The 17,175-nt window shown below is 36.3% G+C and overlaps 1 protein-coding gene across 4 annotated transcripts in view; it reads right to left on the bottom strand.

The window, feature by feature from the left end:
- Positions 1–17,175, bottom strand: part of LOC149772614 (uncharacterized) — a 419,962-nt gene that overhangs the window by 100,232 nt on the left and 302,555 nt on the right. For 3 of the 4 annotated variants that reach the window (XM_089947571.1, XM_089947573.1, XM_089947572.1), the window contains exon 1: positions 1,004–1,754. The exons of the other annotated variant lie outside the window; for it this stretch is intronic. The gene's annotated coding sequence lies outside the window, so the exon portion shown is untranslated. Of the gene's footprint in view, positions 1–1,003; positions 1,755–17,175 lie in introns of those variants that run through there. 4 annotated transcript variants of the gene reach the window in all.

Below are 17,175 nucleotides of genomic sequence, written 5' to 3'. Positions count from 1 at the left end.
TGTAAGCACAGTAGTATACAAATGTCGATTTCAAGGTAGGTCGCTTTTTGAATGACCACTTCATTTTTCCTTGTGACTTTAATCAATCAGCATTACTGTATTCATTCTTGTTTCAGTGATTAATAGCTGACTAGCTGATACCTTGTATCAATCGTAGATTTAATAAGCTACTCGCGTATTTAATAAAGGGGACAACAGGTAATTGATTTGAATAGAAATTGAGCTGTGACTCCTCACGATTAAAATACTGCCAGCTGACACAAGTATAGCTTTTGGAGTTACCTCCCTTAAGCTGGTAACTTGATGAACACACGTTATTCGTGGTATTCCAGCACATACGTGTTACTGTTAGATAGTTGGCCATATGTCTTAGAAAACCACACAGAATTGTTACTGTTAGCTGATTAGCACTAGGTCTGAAAACCGAACCATTGACTTTGCAATGGCTTTATATCACTACATAACTGCAAAATATGATTGCACAAAATCACAACGAATTTTAAAATTAGATTGTTTGGGTTTGGGTTGTTATATTGTGGAGTTTAACGACATTTTACAGCACATGACAGACTATACATGGAGGACAATATATTTGGAAGACTGGTTTGAGGAAGAACTCAAAATGAGACTCTTGGAAGAACCACAGACCAACGGGAAACTACTGGCAACCTTTTCCACACACCCACAAACTTACCACCCAAGGTCCCCGGTAATTTCGGGATTACTTCATATTCACCGTCATCATTTTCGTTTTCGTCATCGGCGACATCATTGTCACTTATTAGAAAATAAATAAAAACACCAATAACACTGGACAACAAATTTTTACAAAAGTCATGTTACTGAAATAAAATTAGTCAATTCTTATCAATTTTTATGTGCTGAACACGAATATGACAGTCAAATTGCAAAATTGGCTCTAGTTTTTTTGTAATCTGCAAGAAATTAATGTTTACATAACGAAATGCATTCCAATAGTAAAAGGTCAACTGTAATAGCCTACCTATAAAAAATCAAGTCATTGACTACATCTTAAATTTCTTCGCCTGTCTCTTGTACAGCTGTTCGGGAGCATCTCTGAGGAGTGTCCAGCAGTAGTCAGCCAGCATTGTAGTGGACCATTTTCCCTGGTATCTTTGTTCCATTGTTGCGATATCTTGATGAAAACGTTCGCCGTGTTCATCACTAACAATACCACAGTTGCTAGGAAAGAAATCCAAATGGGAATGAAGGAAGTGAATCTTTAGAGACATATTGCAGCCAAGTTTCTTATACTTCATCAACATGTCTTCTACTAGTTCCTTATAGTTTTCTGCCCTAACATTTCCGAGGAAGTTTGTAGAAACTAGGCGAAAAGCATTCCATGCTTGTTTCGCGTCACCTTCCAGCAAGTTGTTGAACCGGTCATCTTTGAAAAGCTCTCGAATCTGAGGACCCACAAAAACTCCGTCTTTAATCTTTGCTTCGCTGAGTCGAGGGAATTTTTCATGCAGGTATCGGAATGCTGGCAAAGTCCGGTCAATGGCTTTCACGAAGTTCTTCATCAAACCTAGTTTGATGTGAAGGGGTGGTAGCAAGATTTTCTGAGCCTCAACCAGAGCTGGGTGTTGGATATTCTTCTCTCCAATGGCTACATTCTGCCTGTGAGTCCATTCCTTCCTCATGTAGTGCATTTCCCTTGCTCGGCTATCCCACTCGCATAAGAAACACATGTATTTTGTATATCCTTGCTGCAGTCCCATTAAAAGGGCAACTACCTTCAAATCACCACAGAGGTGCCAGCTGTACTTGTTATACTCAATGGAATTCAGTAGCTGCCTTAAGTTATGGTATATCTCTTTCATGTGGACAGCATACGCTACTGGAATAGATGGAAGAATGTTTCCATTGTGCAAAAGCACAGCCTTGAGACTCAGTTTCGAAGAGTCCACAAATAGTCTCCATTCTTGTGGGTCATGAGTGATTTTTAAAGCATTCATGAGGCCCTCAATATCGGAACAGAATATCAGATTATAGCTTCTAGTAATATTTTACTGCGCAAGCTGTGGAGAAGGTAGACGATAATGACTATGTTAATAACGGCTACGGTGATGATGACGGCCGCGATGACGATAACGATTATTGTGTATTGCTATCTTTCATCTTCTAGTAGCGATTTTTTTCTCTGTTATAAATGTAAACATAAAACCATGTGGATGCATAAAACACTGGAAGAATACGGTATCAGTTAAGTTTCGGTCTGACTTGTGGTTTGCAATTAACTGGATGAGCACCTAGCGTTTATCGGGAGGTGGGGGTGGGAACAACTAAACATGCTTTGGCCTATATCCGTGAAACGTAATGGCTGACAACTACAAGTATGACCCCATCCCCCCACCCTGAACAAATTCTGCTAGCACCCTTGTATATCCGGGGATTGGTTTTATAAATAAATACATATGCCAGGTGTGTTAATGTGATTCACCTTGCAATATATCTCAATTTAATGTTCAATTTTATACCTGATCTCTAAAATAATGTGTAGTATTTCAGTCATAAGTAAAACGAATGAATGAGCCTTGAACTTCATACGAATGAGCAGGTATGCACAACTATGCATTGCATGCATACACCCCTCATACATCTGTCACGTGGTCGTCTGCTTATCAGATTCACATCATTAACTTTATTTAGCGATAAAAGTGTTTTGATAGCACAATGGTTCAAACTCATTTTGAAGGATGTCCTTGTTCTAATTTTAACCGACCAGTTCTTACTAGTTTGAACCGGATAGTCTAAATTTAGAACAACAAGGACTTGCTGACTTGATAATATATGTTAGGTCAAGTATGAGGTGTTTCTCAAAATCAATAATTTATAATTCTCAAAATTCTAATTTGTAAGCTTCATCTTATTCCCCAGATACCAAAAGATGCAATATTTATAAATGGAAAAGTTATACATAGGTTTAATTTCTAACGTCATAGCTTCAAAGTCGATAGAATATAATATTATTATTTTGAGAAAGCCAGAGATTCGGGGCACACCACGAAGTGCGGCTTTAAGTTCGGCCATTTGGTACCCATGTATTTTCTCTTCCTTGTTGCAACAAAAAACTTCTATTCAACTAAGTGAGATAATCATTGATTTACCGTTGTCCTTTACAAGGAAGTTTTGACCCAAATATTGAAAATGTATCAACCCAAAATTACGATCAGAATAATTTATGATGAAATTGTAAAAAGCGAATCAGCAGTTTAAAATATAATATCTTTCCGCCATATTTCAATTTGAAACAAACATAAAATGCTAGAAGGTGGTAGAGAAGTACAAGTGAGTTGTAGCAAGTCATCAGAAAAGATTAATTAGTCCTGAAAAATTTATCTTTTAAATAAATACAGGGCCTTTCTGCTTTTAATATTGTATATGAATACAACTTGGTATTAATATAGGTCTGCTTGTCAATAGAACACATTGTGAGGTGTCACCAGAACGTTGTTGGCACATGTGTGATTTAAAAATAATATATTTATGAGTACATTAATAATGGAACATGTCTTGACAACACATGAATCTAATCAATTAATCTGAGTTGCCAGTTTACTTTTTGTATTTTATTCATTTTATTGATTTATCTTCCATTTACCAACCCACTCCTTCTTTTAATCTTTGTTTTATTTTCTTCTTACTCTTTAGACTTAAATTCCAGACACACTTAATTATGTCTCAGTTAAACGTGCCCTGACCTGACCCTCAGCAGCGTGTTTGACAAGGACCAGGAAGACACATACACTATGCTGAGTACAGCGTGTAAAGTCTTGTAGTTCGAACGATTCCTGGGTAATGTACATGCCGACGCAAGTGTTACGAAATGTTGCCAACATTAAATCTATCCAAATTTTTGCACATTTTACTTGGTCGAATCTTTTAACTTAAATTGCTTGTAATATATAAATTGTTTCAAAACTGCATAATCAATTACAATCCATACTTTTGCAAAGCAAATAATTCTTTGAAGTCAACCGCTGTCTCACCGATCTCTGTAAACAACTGTCAACGTGATACATAAATTCGGTTACTAACTAAAACTTTCTAGTACCATACTTTAATCTGTAAACAGACAAAATTATGGGAGTCTCGAAATAAGGTAGATCATTAATGTACAAGCCTACATACGATTTAGGAGCATTCCAAGGAAAATCAAACGTATATATTCAATCACTGGTATTTCTACGCTTTACAATGTTACAGGCTTGTGAAGAAAAGACCACTCGCATGTAACACATACACACACACACACACACATATTCCAACGCATAATTATGGAGGACGAAACGCTTTTAGAAACATTAAAATATAATAACACAAACAGCGCATTATGATTTGAATGTTACATTGCGTCAAACTTGACATCTCACAGAGCTTAGGAAAATGTAATTCTTTCGAATAAATGACCCCGCCCATATTATTATAATCACGAGGAACATTTGCTTGAAGAATATCATCATGCCCTCGTGGTCATTTTAATAGGAAAACCAATTAATGGTGCGGAAGTGTATTACATTTCAAGGAAAGTTTACAATTACTCGTACTGTTCTTTAATATATTTCAAAGAATCATTTGCCTTGAGAGTAATTTTGAAAAATTATGTTGAGTAAGCGATGATGGGCATAATATAAATTTAATATTGTACTTTGGTGAAAGGATTTAAAATTCCCCATGATAAAGTAATACTGGCTGTTATATCTGCAGATATATCTGTCTTTAATATACAATAGCCATACCTCTGAATAGTGTACTGAGATGACTTTGAAATACAATCGGAAACCTCGGTAGTTTCGCCTTTCCTTTGAAGGACGTTTTAAAGTCATTGTGACGTCATGAGATTGTATTACACGTGTTGCATATATGAACATTATAATATAGGTATGTTAACGTAAATAACACAGTGGTAAAGTTATATATGATCTTTATCATCTTTTAAGCAATTTGTTTATCAATGGAAATATTAACAACAACGAGTTCAGTATTACAAATATTTCTCTGTGTATTTATATTGTCCATTTCAATATATATATGTATTTTTCCTTCCTTCCTTCCATAGTTCTTTCTTCATTTATTTATTTAGTTCTGCCTTCAATAACACCCAGTTTGACAAGGAAGGAAAGAAAATTATGAATTTTAAAGCAACAGCGTTCTGTTACACTCGCTTCTGATGTCTGAACTCTACCAATAAAGGTCAGGAGAACCAGGAATATATATTCATTGCCATCTGGCTACAAACTGGATAGGTACACGTCAAATGAGAGTATTTTTTTGGTAGGATTTGTATCAAATACCAACTTTCCTGTAGTCCAATATAAAATATCAAAATATGTTTATACTTAACAGTGTAATGTTGTATAGTGATGGTTGCTAAACTATTACATCTCGATTTATAATAATACATAAATGAGTGATATTAAATGCATATGGGAAAAATAAATGTATTTATAAAACTTCAAACTTGCCGATCTTCATAGGCGACTTCTCCTACTAAAGTTACGGACACTAATTCTAAAACTTTCTGGTAACAATGCACCCTTAACAGATACAAATAAAAAATGGAAAACTTTGCCAGAGGTTTAAGTTGGGGTACATCTTCATAATATCATTGTTTTATACTTTCAAACAGAGTGCTGCTTGCGACAGAAGATGTTAAGAACATGTCATCCGGCAACGATTCATACTTATGCATTTTTTTAAAGAAGCACGCGACACCCAAGCAGGTGTCATGTCGATATGAATCCTATTTGCTCTTCCAAACCCATTTAATGCCCTTATGTCGGCAAATAATCTTGGTAAGGGTTGAGCAATACCATTATTTACAATGACACAAACTATCAATCACCATGCAAGCAGGATATTGTTACAAAGATTGCAGGGTCTTGGCGTTCTTCCAAAAACTGTAGTGTTATATTTATTTATCAATAATATTGTTTATTTTAGAGAACTGAAAATAAACTAAATTATTTTTTATGACCGAATATTGGAAAGAAGCCATTATATCTTCAAATTAAAAATAAATTTAAAATGGCGTTGTCTAAAGTTCCATACTTTTGCACAACATTAAATGTCATAAAAAGTAATTTAGAACAAGTCATTAATGATTAAATTCTGTACGTTTCTTATCTTCTGCAGCGTAGAATATAATTGCATCCTCTCGTTTGTAGCTTTGCATTGCATTTGCATTGTAATGGCATCTAATGTGTATGTTCTGTTCTTTGCCTATTTGCAAGCCCGCAATTTGACTTAACGGGAAATACAATCTATCTGCATTATAAGAATACTGGAACGAAGTTGAGTTTATGTGGCTTGTTTAATCTCTCTCTCTCTCTCTCTAGCGGTAGGTGGTTCTTTTCGGTGTCGTCCCAGGTTGCTTTCCAACCATGTCTTGCTAACAAATGGTTTATTGCCGCACCTGGTTTAAATATTCAGGTTGAGAATACAAATCATGAACAGATCAGCAACGAGTAATACAATATTGTACTTTAGAAAATCAAAACTTATCTTTGATGAAATAATGTAAGCTCGTGCTTTTAGCTTGTACCTACTTTTCTGTTTATCTTTCTCTTTATATAACCACATATGTATGTATGTATGTATGTATGTATGTATGTAATAGCCTGTATTGTAAACATAATCCCCATGACGATTTACCGTTATATAATTTACTAATATTTTCAGACAATTTCTCGGCATGATATAGTCATTAGTTGGTTAAAGTGCAAACCAATCAATCATACTTTCTTTCCAAATAAAAGTGGGCTTATCGGTATAAACATTTATCTCTGTCTTTCGCATATTTTCTCTTTTTTCTCTTTCTAAAAATTGAGTTCTTTTTTTTTTTTCCTTTTCATCGACTGTCCTCAGCTTGACTTGGAAGAACAACAGGTGTAAAATCTAAAAAATATCTCACGCGCTTCTACTTTTCTGACCTTTTCAAGTTTAGGTCATGATAACGAAGAAGAGTGTTCATAAGCCATTGGCAAAGTAAATTAAGTTTCTTATCAACATGCAAACTCCAACATGTGCACTATCAATCAAAACGTGTATATTATTTACATTGTTATATGTATAAAATAATAATAAATGTTCATAGTAATACTTTGACTAGATATTGTACAAAAATCAATAGTATAAAATATTTCGAGAGAAATCTTCATCTTGCCGATCTAACTGGGTGGCTGCTGTCCTGCCACTAAAGACAGGCATAGACCGTGATAAACTTTCTAAACTGCCTTGCTTGTTAAAATATACAGTTAAATATACAATATTTAGAATTTAGCCAAAGGTGCGATTTGGGGAAAGTCAAAATAATGTAGATATGCTTAACCATCAAATGTATGTAATAAACAACAGAAAATACCGAAACCAAGTAAATAGTCGACTATTCACATTTATATATGTATGAATTAGGTGCTGATCTGAGACACAGTTGGACTAAATTAGTATTCAATTTGGTCTCTTAGCCCCATTGTCGCCCCAGTTTTGCAAAATTGGATAAAATTCATTTAGTGTGCATCCTAATATCTACTGCTGCAGGTTTTAGTATACTACTTTATCGTTTAATGACACCATTGTTATAGAGACTGCAATGTCTTGTTTAAAAAGAATATCAATTGAACGAAATATACCTATATAAGAGCATGAGAGTAACATTTAAAGTGTCGCTGTCAAGAATCGAACACGAATCGTCTATTTCACAGTAACACGAGACTAAAAGATCCGGACCTACTAGAATAGTTAGCAAGTGGCCTCATATACCTAGACCACTACAGTCCTACCCCCCTCCCCCTTTACTTGACATTCGCTCTTGAACGTCCCTCTGATTCATCTCTCAGTGCGGTCGAACCCAATTCCCAAACCGGGACTTTAATCCCAATTATTTTTCCTATATCGTTTCAACATTTGTTTCTCATTAATGCACTTTCCACTGGAACCAAAACCTTCAATGATGAATTTGCGATGATGTTCTTGTCATAAATTAAATTATTATTATTATTATTATTATTATTATAAAAATAATAAAATTACACAGATTAAAGAACATTTAATTCGTACGAATACAAAATTATCTAACCTGTATGATAGTATTATTTGTATTAAATATTAATTCTTCTTAGTATTATCAAACATTCTCCTGTAGGATCCAGGGATAACACGTTCCGCCCTGTTTTATATATATTTGTAAGTCTCTCTCTCTCTCTCTCATAACATTTAAAATTAGGGAAGTCACATTGCCAATGCGACATTACTAAACACTAAGCTAACGTGTGCTAAGAAGACAGACAAGCAAATACTCTATTGACCAGGATACACCCTGTAATAAATGAATTACAATCATTGATATGGAGACAGACAAGAAAGAGTGAGTGGGTGATGTTTATTGGTCAGAATATTCATTGTAATAATCGAATTACATTCATTGATAAGTGGATACATAGTAAGGGGGACATGTAATGACTAGAACATTTCATAGTCTGACCTCAGAGTGAACATGTATAGTACATCAAAGTCTACTTAATGTATTGCATTAATATACATGAGTTTCCCTTTGACATAATTACTGTCACATTTCCTGGCCGCGATTACGTAAGTCAAGAATAAAGGAAATGGTTAGAATCCATGTGTATATGTAAGACCTCGCGGCTATAGTAGTCCTGATCGGAATTGTTACGAGACCCCAGCTTGTTGGGTGTCAAAAATCACAAGTGGACGCTGAAAGTTTTGTTCAAGAACAAAGGACCCTTATTGGCGTCGTAAATCTCACCCGATGAAACCTACCAATGGTTGGTCATGCCGTTCGGAGTCCAGAATGCGCCCAGCGTCTTCACTTGAATGATGCGGTGGTTGTTGGAGCCCTTGCGTAATAGGGGTGTAAACAACTTCATGGATGATCTCTTGCTAACCACAGAGACGTTGGGTGAACACCTTACTCTGCTAGCTGACGTTTTAGAACGGCTACGTCAGGCGGGTTAAACAGCTCGTCCTTCCAAATGTTGCCTTGGGTTCTGGACATTGAACTATTTCCCTGAGTCATGGCGCGCTGTCCCCCGAAAGGTCGAAACTGGAGCAGCTGTGAAACTCCGCACGGCCCACCACGAAAACTGAGATGAGATCATTCCTGGGATTGGCCGGGTATTATGTGGCCAATTTCAGTGCGATTGCGAGGCCGTTGTCTTACCTTACCAAGAAACGGGCCCCGAGTAAAGTTATTTCCAAACGCTGAAGGATATGCTTACATCCGACGCGGTTGTCCGTCTACCGGATCTGTCCAAAGACTTCATGCTTCGCACTGACGCATGTGACACAGGAATGGAAGCAGTACTACTGCAAGAACACGAGGGGACGCTTTTTCCTATCGCGTACGGCAGCCGGAAATTGTCTGCTACCGAGAAGAACTACTGCCTCGTAATCGTGTTCGGGATATTACAGTTGGAGCGGTACTTGTACGGACGGAAATTCATACTGAAAACGGACCACCAACCCCTCGCCTATCTCATGCAGGCGAAATTGTTGAATGGACGCTTGATGCGATGGTCGCCGTTCTTACAGCAGTACCAGATGTCGATCAGATACGCGAAAGGAACCGAGAACGTAGACGATGATTTCATGAGTTTGAGCGCTGAAATGATATAGATAGCCCTGTAGACAACAGTATGTCGTGTATATATATTCGTGTCGCTATGATTTTGTTCTTTTATTACGTGTAGTAACTCGCGTTTGCATTTGAAGCAATTTTGTGTGGAAGAAATCCCGATTTTATTCTCAAGCGTGGGGGTGTTGTCACGTTGCCTGGCCGCGATTACGTAAGTCAAGAACGAAGGAACTGGTTAGAAGCCATGCGTATATGTTAGACCTCGCGACTATAGAGGTCCTGTTCGGAATTGTTACGAGAGCTTAGCTTGTTGGGTGTTAAAAATAACATGTGGACATTGAAAGTTTTGTTCAAGAACAAAGGACCCTTATTGGCGTCGTAAATCTCACCACGTTGACAGACGGCCGGATCATTGTCAGCTAAATTGAATATAACAGGGTAGAATCGATATCCAATCGGAATTGAGACTGGGTGCGGTCACCATTACAACCCGAATTTAACTGAGTACAGTAGACTATAAATCCCAGTAATTGTGAAACATCGTGCTGAGAAGTTGTAGCAATAACTCTGGGAAACTACACGTGAATTGGCGGGAAACTTAGGAAATTCTAAGGAAAGACAAAGCTTCGTAAAGGATGCTTTTAGGGAACAGACTTCCAGTGTGGTTAGTCCTGAGTCTCTAGGAGAGAGAGACGGAATAGAGAACATATGTTTTCATATGGACAACGTTCTTTTGCATACCAGGGCCCAGCAACGTGGAATGAATTGCCCACTGAACTTAGACAGAATGACACAGTGATCGCATTCTAGAGGTCTCTCAAAACTCACTTATTTCGACTGCAAGAACAAACTTAAAAACCCAATAATGTTTGCTACCTTAAATGTTCTCAGCATGTTTTTGTAAATGTTTTCTAATTTTATCGTGTTCGTTTTGGTAATCATATCATTATGGTTTTTTTTAATCTTATAGGTGTTGTCTAATGTTGTAAAGCGCTTATATCTTCAAAAGATTTGGTGCTATACAAAGTACTCATTATTATTTATTATTATTATTAGTGAAGAAGTTGATTGTGAATCGAAGGATAGTCGGAGAGCATAGTCAAGGAGGAGAGGAAAAGGAGTCGAGGAGGAGAAATTGGAGAAAAGCAGTCAAGGAGAAGAAGTTAGGAGGGAAGTCAGAAGGAGAGAAGGAATTGACGTGATAGGAAAGATACAGATGAGTAGAAAACAAGGACAGGTGGAAAATCGATCTCATACCATAAATCAAAGGATGCAATAGGCTATCACTTGGTCGAGATGGAGAAGAGTGATTGGGAAATTATTATCATTTGAATATCGAGTTGTATTGAATTGTTATTCTTTTGAATTTCATGTTTGTGTTCTCAATAATTTAACTGTCGGCATTGCTGGCTGGGGGCTCAGAGCTTTACCTCTCTCTATCACTAATTTCACTTCCTACAACATCGAGCCTGGGTGGGACTTCCATAGCAATTTAAATAATATATTAGGAGCACCCAATCCCAACCCTACCAAACCCCACAATTACTCTTCCCTGTAAAATGAATGTTCACATTTATCCTTTATAATTGGCCACACTCACACAATTACACAAGTCACTAATCTTACGATGTTACTGTAATGCCATTTATCCAAGCGGTATCTGTATGGTTTACAAGACAACACAATGTCATAAATACTCAGTTCCTTTCAATTGACGGTATATTCCATTTTTGATATGAGTCATTGGCTTTTGATATTAAAATCATTTGTATTCTAAAAATGAATTAATTATAGGTTAATGCCTTTATTGCTAAGTTTGCAAACTTGTATTGCATAAATTAATAAATGTTTATTTTATCCATCGTAAACCCATCTTAACAATCAGCAGGAAGTTTGGACATCTACCATTTGTACGTATGCTTCTTCTTGTCTCCAAAACAATTAAACCCTAGGGCAGAAAAAGAAATATGTATACACTGTTCAATAATAGGTACAAACACCATTGCAGACAAATCGTTTGACATTGCACAGCTTGTTACAGTACGGTGTGGACTTCGAGGAATATTAGCTGGAACATTGATGATGTCATCACAAGCTGAGACTCGTTTCGTATCTCTTTTTATCGCATCTCTTTTATTACTGACTTCAATTTACAATTAATTCTTATCATGAGCCAGAAAAAGAGAGAAACACCTATACCTCGTTTTAGACAGAACTTTAACTCATATTCACACCAACGCTTGTATAGTGATTACTCCTCCACAAAACGACTCCATTTCAAAGTCAGACACCCATAATGCACACCGAGAGGGGAGTAAATGGATGCAGTTCCGGTGAAGGTGGTGATCATAACCACGTTATCTATACACACTTACATCATTTCCAGACAAAGTTTACATAAATGAAATAATTAAACATCATGGAATTTCCCTTTCCAATAAATATGAACAAAGAGTATAGAGATTAATCAAAATGACGTGTGTGGTATTCCCTAGATTCTAATTTTATCAGAAATAGTGACTTAATACCGGCAAGTTCCGCTACTAATGCAGACAAGCTGGGCGTAGTTTGAGGACATTTTATATTTCCATCAAGGTCCATTTGAGGGTCTTTCTTCAATAGAAACATTTACCACAGCACGCGACCATATATGAATACTTTCGTAACGGGTATTTCAACGATACTTTCGAGTTTTGTTTCTCATTTATCTTAAGACTTTGACACGTGCCCTGCAGGTCGAGATGATTTCAGTAGGCCTGGATATGTTATTACTATTTGCTACCTACTCTACATAAATGCCCCCATAGTTGGAAGGCAAAACTGAGTGACATTGTATAAACATGTATTTTTCTTTGTTATCTTTTTCAAAGAACATATTAGCTTTGGCGTATTAGTGCTGGTTGGAATGAAGCCTTGGTAAAAATGCGACCCTGCTAACAATCATAGATACACAATTAGAAATCGGAACATACGATGCATTCTGTATCGATGTGATTTGGTCTGTGGAATATATTATTCCATTTTGTCACACTCCTGAAGCTAACAAATAAAATACTTGAAATTTTTGCATATATTGACTGAGACAAAATTACTAGCCTTAACAAATGCTTACTTCCTTTTTCTTTCTTTCTATAAGCAAATAATACTACTAATGTTACGTGATGGTTTGGTTATAGTTATCAAGAGGAAATCGTCCACGGTGGTATTGCCCGGATCGAGTAAATACAAAAAGATATGAAATTAATGGATGGAATAAACAGATATCTGAGCAGAAATATTGACTAGAACAACACGATCCTCCACGAAGAAACTTAGACTGACAAATTTTGTCAGGGAAAATACTTAAAACATGGAATTTCGTCTTGGAACCACTGACCCCCTTAGCTTAGCCAGTGAGGATTACATGTATCTAACAGCCGAAAATTAATACCGCATATCCAGGTTTGGGTAACACCTCATATTTCCGCATTTTCTTAATAAACAATTCCTGAAAAATTGTATGTTATGACACTTATTTCAAATGGTACGAAGTTGTCTCTGCCACGTCTCAACCCTGTCATTTTCCGCAGCTTAAACCCAAATACACCTTGCCTTGTCCATCTCTCTGACCGTTATCCTAATTAAAAATCAATCATGACCAAAGCAAACGATGTTATAACCACGGCATTCTAGCTTTTTATTATTATTATTATTATTATTATTATTGGTGTTGTTATAATTTTTATTATTATACAAACATACACACATAGATAAATATTTATATCTCTTAATTCACTTTATATTTTGAATCTGACTTTTTGACAAAACCAAATTCCAAAAATGGTGGTGTGCTCCCAGTCTCTCACCTTTGAAATATATGTGCAGGCTTAATACTAGCGAAAGCTCAGTGAGCCTATTTGAGGTGCGCACATTTTTTTATTTTTATTTTTTTGTTGCTACGACGCATACAGTTATATATTTTAAAAGTATTCAGACTTGAACAACAAAGATGGAAGATTTTCAACTGACAGATAAAAACTTGTCTCTGCATACTCAATATAAAATATGAAAATGAAACTAATGTACAGAGTTCGAGAAGCTCATGCTTAAACATACACATGCATATTTTTCGACCGCTCCGGTGGCCTAGTGGTTAGAGTGTCCGCCTGGGATGCGGGAGGTCGTGGGTTCGATCCCCGGCCGAGTCATACCAAAGACTTACAAAATTGATACTAACAGGTACCTCGCCTGGCGCTCAGCATTAAGAGGTTAGTGTTAGGACTGGTCGGCCTGGTGTCAGGATAAGGTGACTGGGTGGGACATCGTGCTACATGTCTGCAGCATGATGCCCCAGTGCAAGACATCACGATAAACTGCCTCACTGCAGACATCGTAGAATTATGACTGAAAAAATTGTTAAAGCTACGTTAAAAATCCAAATCACACACACTCACACACCCATGCTTTTCGGCCATATCAACATCTGTTTTATATAAAGAGTTATTGTTATTTTCTTTAATTTTTATTTTCCTGTGCTTTTTTTAGTGTGTGTGGAAAACGTTATCACATAATAGTAGGACAATATTTTCTACCTTTGTTTGGGGTGGGGGGGATCTTTATGGAACCTTATGGTTCTCTGAAACTATTTATTTGTATAGGACAGTCGTAGGAGTCTGCCAAAAGGACTATCTGTATTGGTAACTTAAATATCTGTATTGGAAAGTCGCAGGAGTATGTCATAACGACTACATGTATTTGCAATTTAATTATACAGTACTAACATTACCCATTAAAGACACTTAGGGCACCAATGCAACAGGGGCATCAAAAAGAATTCAGATTAACTATCGAAGATAAAACCGAGTGAATTATATATGATCATTTCAATTTGCATGTACGAGTATTTTTATTGGAATGATGGCAACACTGCTATTTTCCCAACATTTTTGGCTTTAATATTGTTTTGTATAGGACAGATTTAATATTGTTTTGATTTTTTTTTAGTTTCACATTTGGTAGGAGGTGGAGGGGGCACCGTAATATCTTTAGCGCTTTGGGTACTGGAAGGCCTTAGGGGGCAGGGTCCAGTTTTTATGTACAAATTTAATGCCGCAATCAGTGACCTAGTATAAAAAATCATAAAAAATCAAATACACAAGTGAGGTCAGAAAGGTCCATATTTTTAGATACCTATATTAAAACAGAGCATAAGAATAGTATTCACTTGACCAGAGAAGTCAATGGCAGTTGATAGCAGAAGAGGTTTATGCATCCCAACCCCTATTTTATACCTGCATTTTTCACATCCAAATGCCATTTTTGACAGCATGTAGTACTCACAATGCAAATGCAAGCCCTTTCCCTGGATGAAACTTTTGAAAAACATTGTCTACTAAATAGTTTGATGCAATTCAGAATAGTTGTCATCCAAGCCGTTTTTGAGATACTCGGCTTGCCTTGAACCCACGTGTCTACTGCTATGGGAGGCTAGCTCTTCTTCCTAGCCAACTATTGGTATTTCACTATCAACATACTGCAGAGCAACTATGGAAGGTGTACATGACTGACATCAATTTCAAGAACAACACAAGCCCAAAACACCTAGTTCACAAATATATTCATATCTATAAATAGTAAACAATAATAGCTGAAAAAGTCACACCATAGCCTTAAGTTAAGAAATTTGCCAGGGGCCAAATTACGAAACTGGACCCTGCCACCTTAATCCGGCATTGAGTACTAATCACTTGTCGATGACAGTCGCTGGAATAGACAGCAACAAATGCATGTATGTGCAGTTTAAACATTTTATTAATTACTTGTGTAGGTCAGTCGCATGAGCAAACCAAAATGACCTTTCAAAGTTTAAATATGTAGTAATAATTGTGTGTGTAGGACATTCTCGGGAATTTGTCTATAGGACTACATGTATTTACAGTTTAGTTTTACAGTACTAATTACTTGTGTAGGACAGTCACACGAATAGGCCTACACGACTACACTTTAAATATACATGTACATTTTTTTCTATAGTATACGAACACTCGTGATTGTCATGCCGACATTGCATGGAGGTGTAATCTGGTATAAGATAAAATCATTTAAGTTTGAAATACGATGCTCGAGTTATTCCTGTTTCCAAACAAAGTTACTATAAATACACATTTTAGGCGTGGATGAATTACGATAGTCTGTCTTTTATGTAAGTTAGAAAGAAAATTTGAATATCATTCAAAAAGAGTACGGAATTCAACCCCACACCATTCTTATATTCAAATACATTCCTGTACCGTTTGATATGAATGAGTATCATCGACAGCAGATACATGCTTCAGTTATTCCATTGATTTGTTCTGCAAAACAACGTTATTGCATTCATTCATTTTGCGTCAGTTAGGCTTTACGCTTGTAGACTGGGCCAAAACCTTCGTATGAATGATAATGTCACAACTTCCCTGTTGAATTTGATTGGACGAGTTAGATAACATTGAATATCTTATCTTGAACGTGGTACTTTGGTGTGAAATAAAATCTTTTAAAATGTAACCTTTACAAAAGAAGAATTTCATGACTTGGAAAGAATTGATAAAGAATTTTATTAATAATTGGAAGGTCAACACTAGCATACTGAAGGCTGAATATATACATATGTGAATTATTTATTTGTGGTGTATTTATTTTTGTGTTATTTATTTGTGTAGTATTTATGTTTGTGTTATTTATTTGTGTTGTATTTATTTGTGTAGTATTTATTTTTGTGTCATTTATTTTGCAGGTTAGTTATACCTTGGCGGAGATAATGAAATATTAGGGAACAGACTGATAATTGTATTTTCAACGAAACATTGACCACTACTCAGGATAACATTCATAAAAGAACAAATGAAATAAATATCACGACTAGCAGGTATGATAGTACTTCGGTGCTATGGCCAATGTGCGCTCGCGACTAACATGTATGATAGTACTTCATGGCTACTACACAGCCACAGGCCTGACTAAACTATATCGTTGTATTTCAGAGCTACGATACAGCCACTTGCACTACTAACACGTATGGCAGTACTTCGGTGCCATTAGTGTTTCAAAAGTTGGTACTATTGACGTTCTCTTTTCTGTTTTTAGATATTTTTAAAAAGGTTGCAATTTGTGCAACTTAATCATTGCTTTCATCTGCCCATCCTTGCCATGTATCAAAATTGAAGAACACTGATCACCATGAGTCATTTATGTTATCTTAGACTGCATTATTGCAGAAGCTGTAAAGAGAAGTAGAATTTACGCTGGTGCACGATTAAAATCGTTTGACCAAGGAGGTAGATAATTCAATATTAGTTTGTTCCCTGATGATATTGATGAAGATTTACATCTACATGAGTACTATCATCAGCAAGCCAGCTCCCTTCCCCCTCCCCTTTCTCTCTTAGGACCACCTACTTGTTGCAAGGGTTTTGATTTGTGACATCAACGCTACAGAAAATGGAAGATGTTAATTACTCACGTTGCATTCTGATATTAGTGTTATCAACATTTATTCTCAGAACAATTAAGACAACTGTACATCTTTTCTTGTCCGA

Source organism: Sinohyriopsis cumingii, unplaced genomic scaffold (genome assembly GCF_028554795.1).
Source record: "Sinohyriopsis cumingii isolate HCF-2022 unplaced genomic scaffold, ASM2855479v2 utg001339l, whole genome shotgun sequence".
Lineage (NCBI taxonomy): Eukaryota > Metazoa > Mollusca > Bivalvia > Unionida > Unionidae > Sinohyriopsis > Sinohyriopsis cumingii.
The sequence above is the reverse complement of the archived record's forward strand: the minus strand, read 5'-3'. Positions and strand labels throughout refer to the sequence as shown.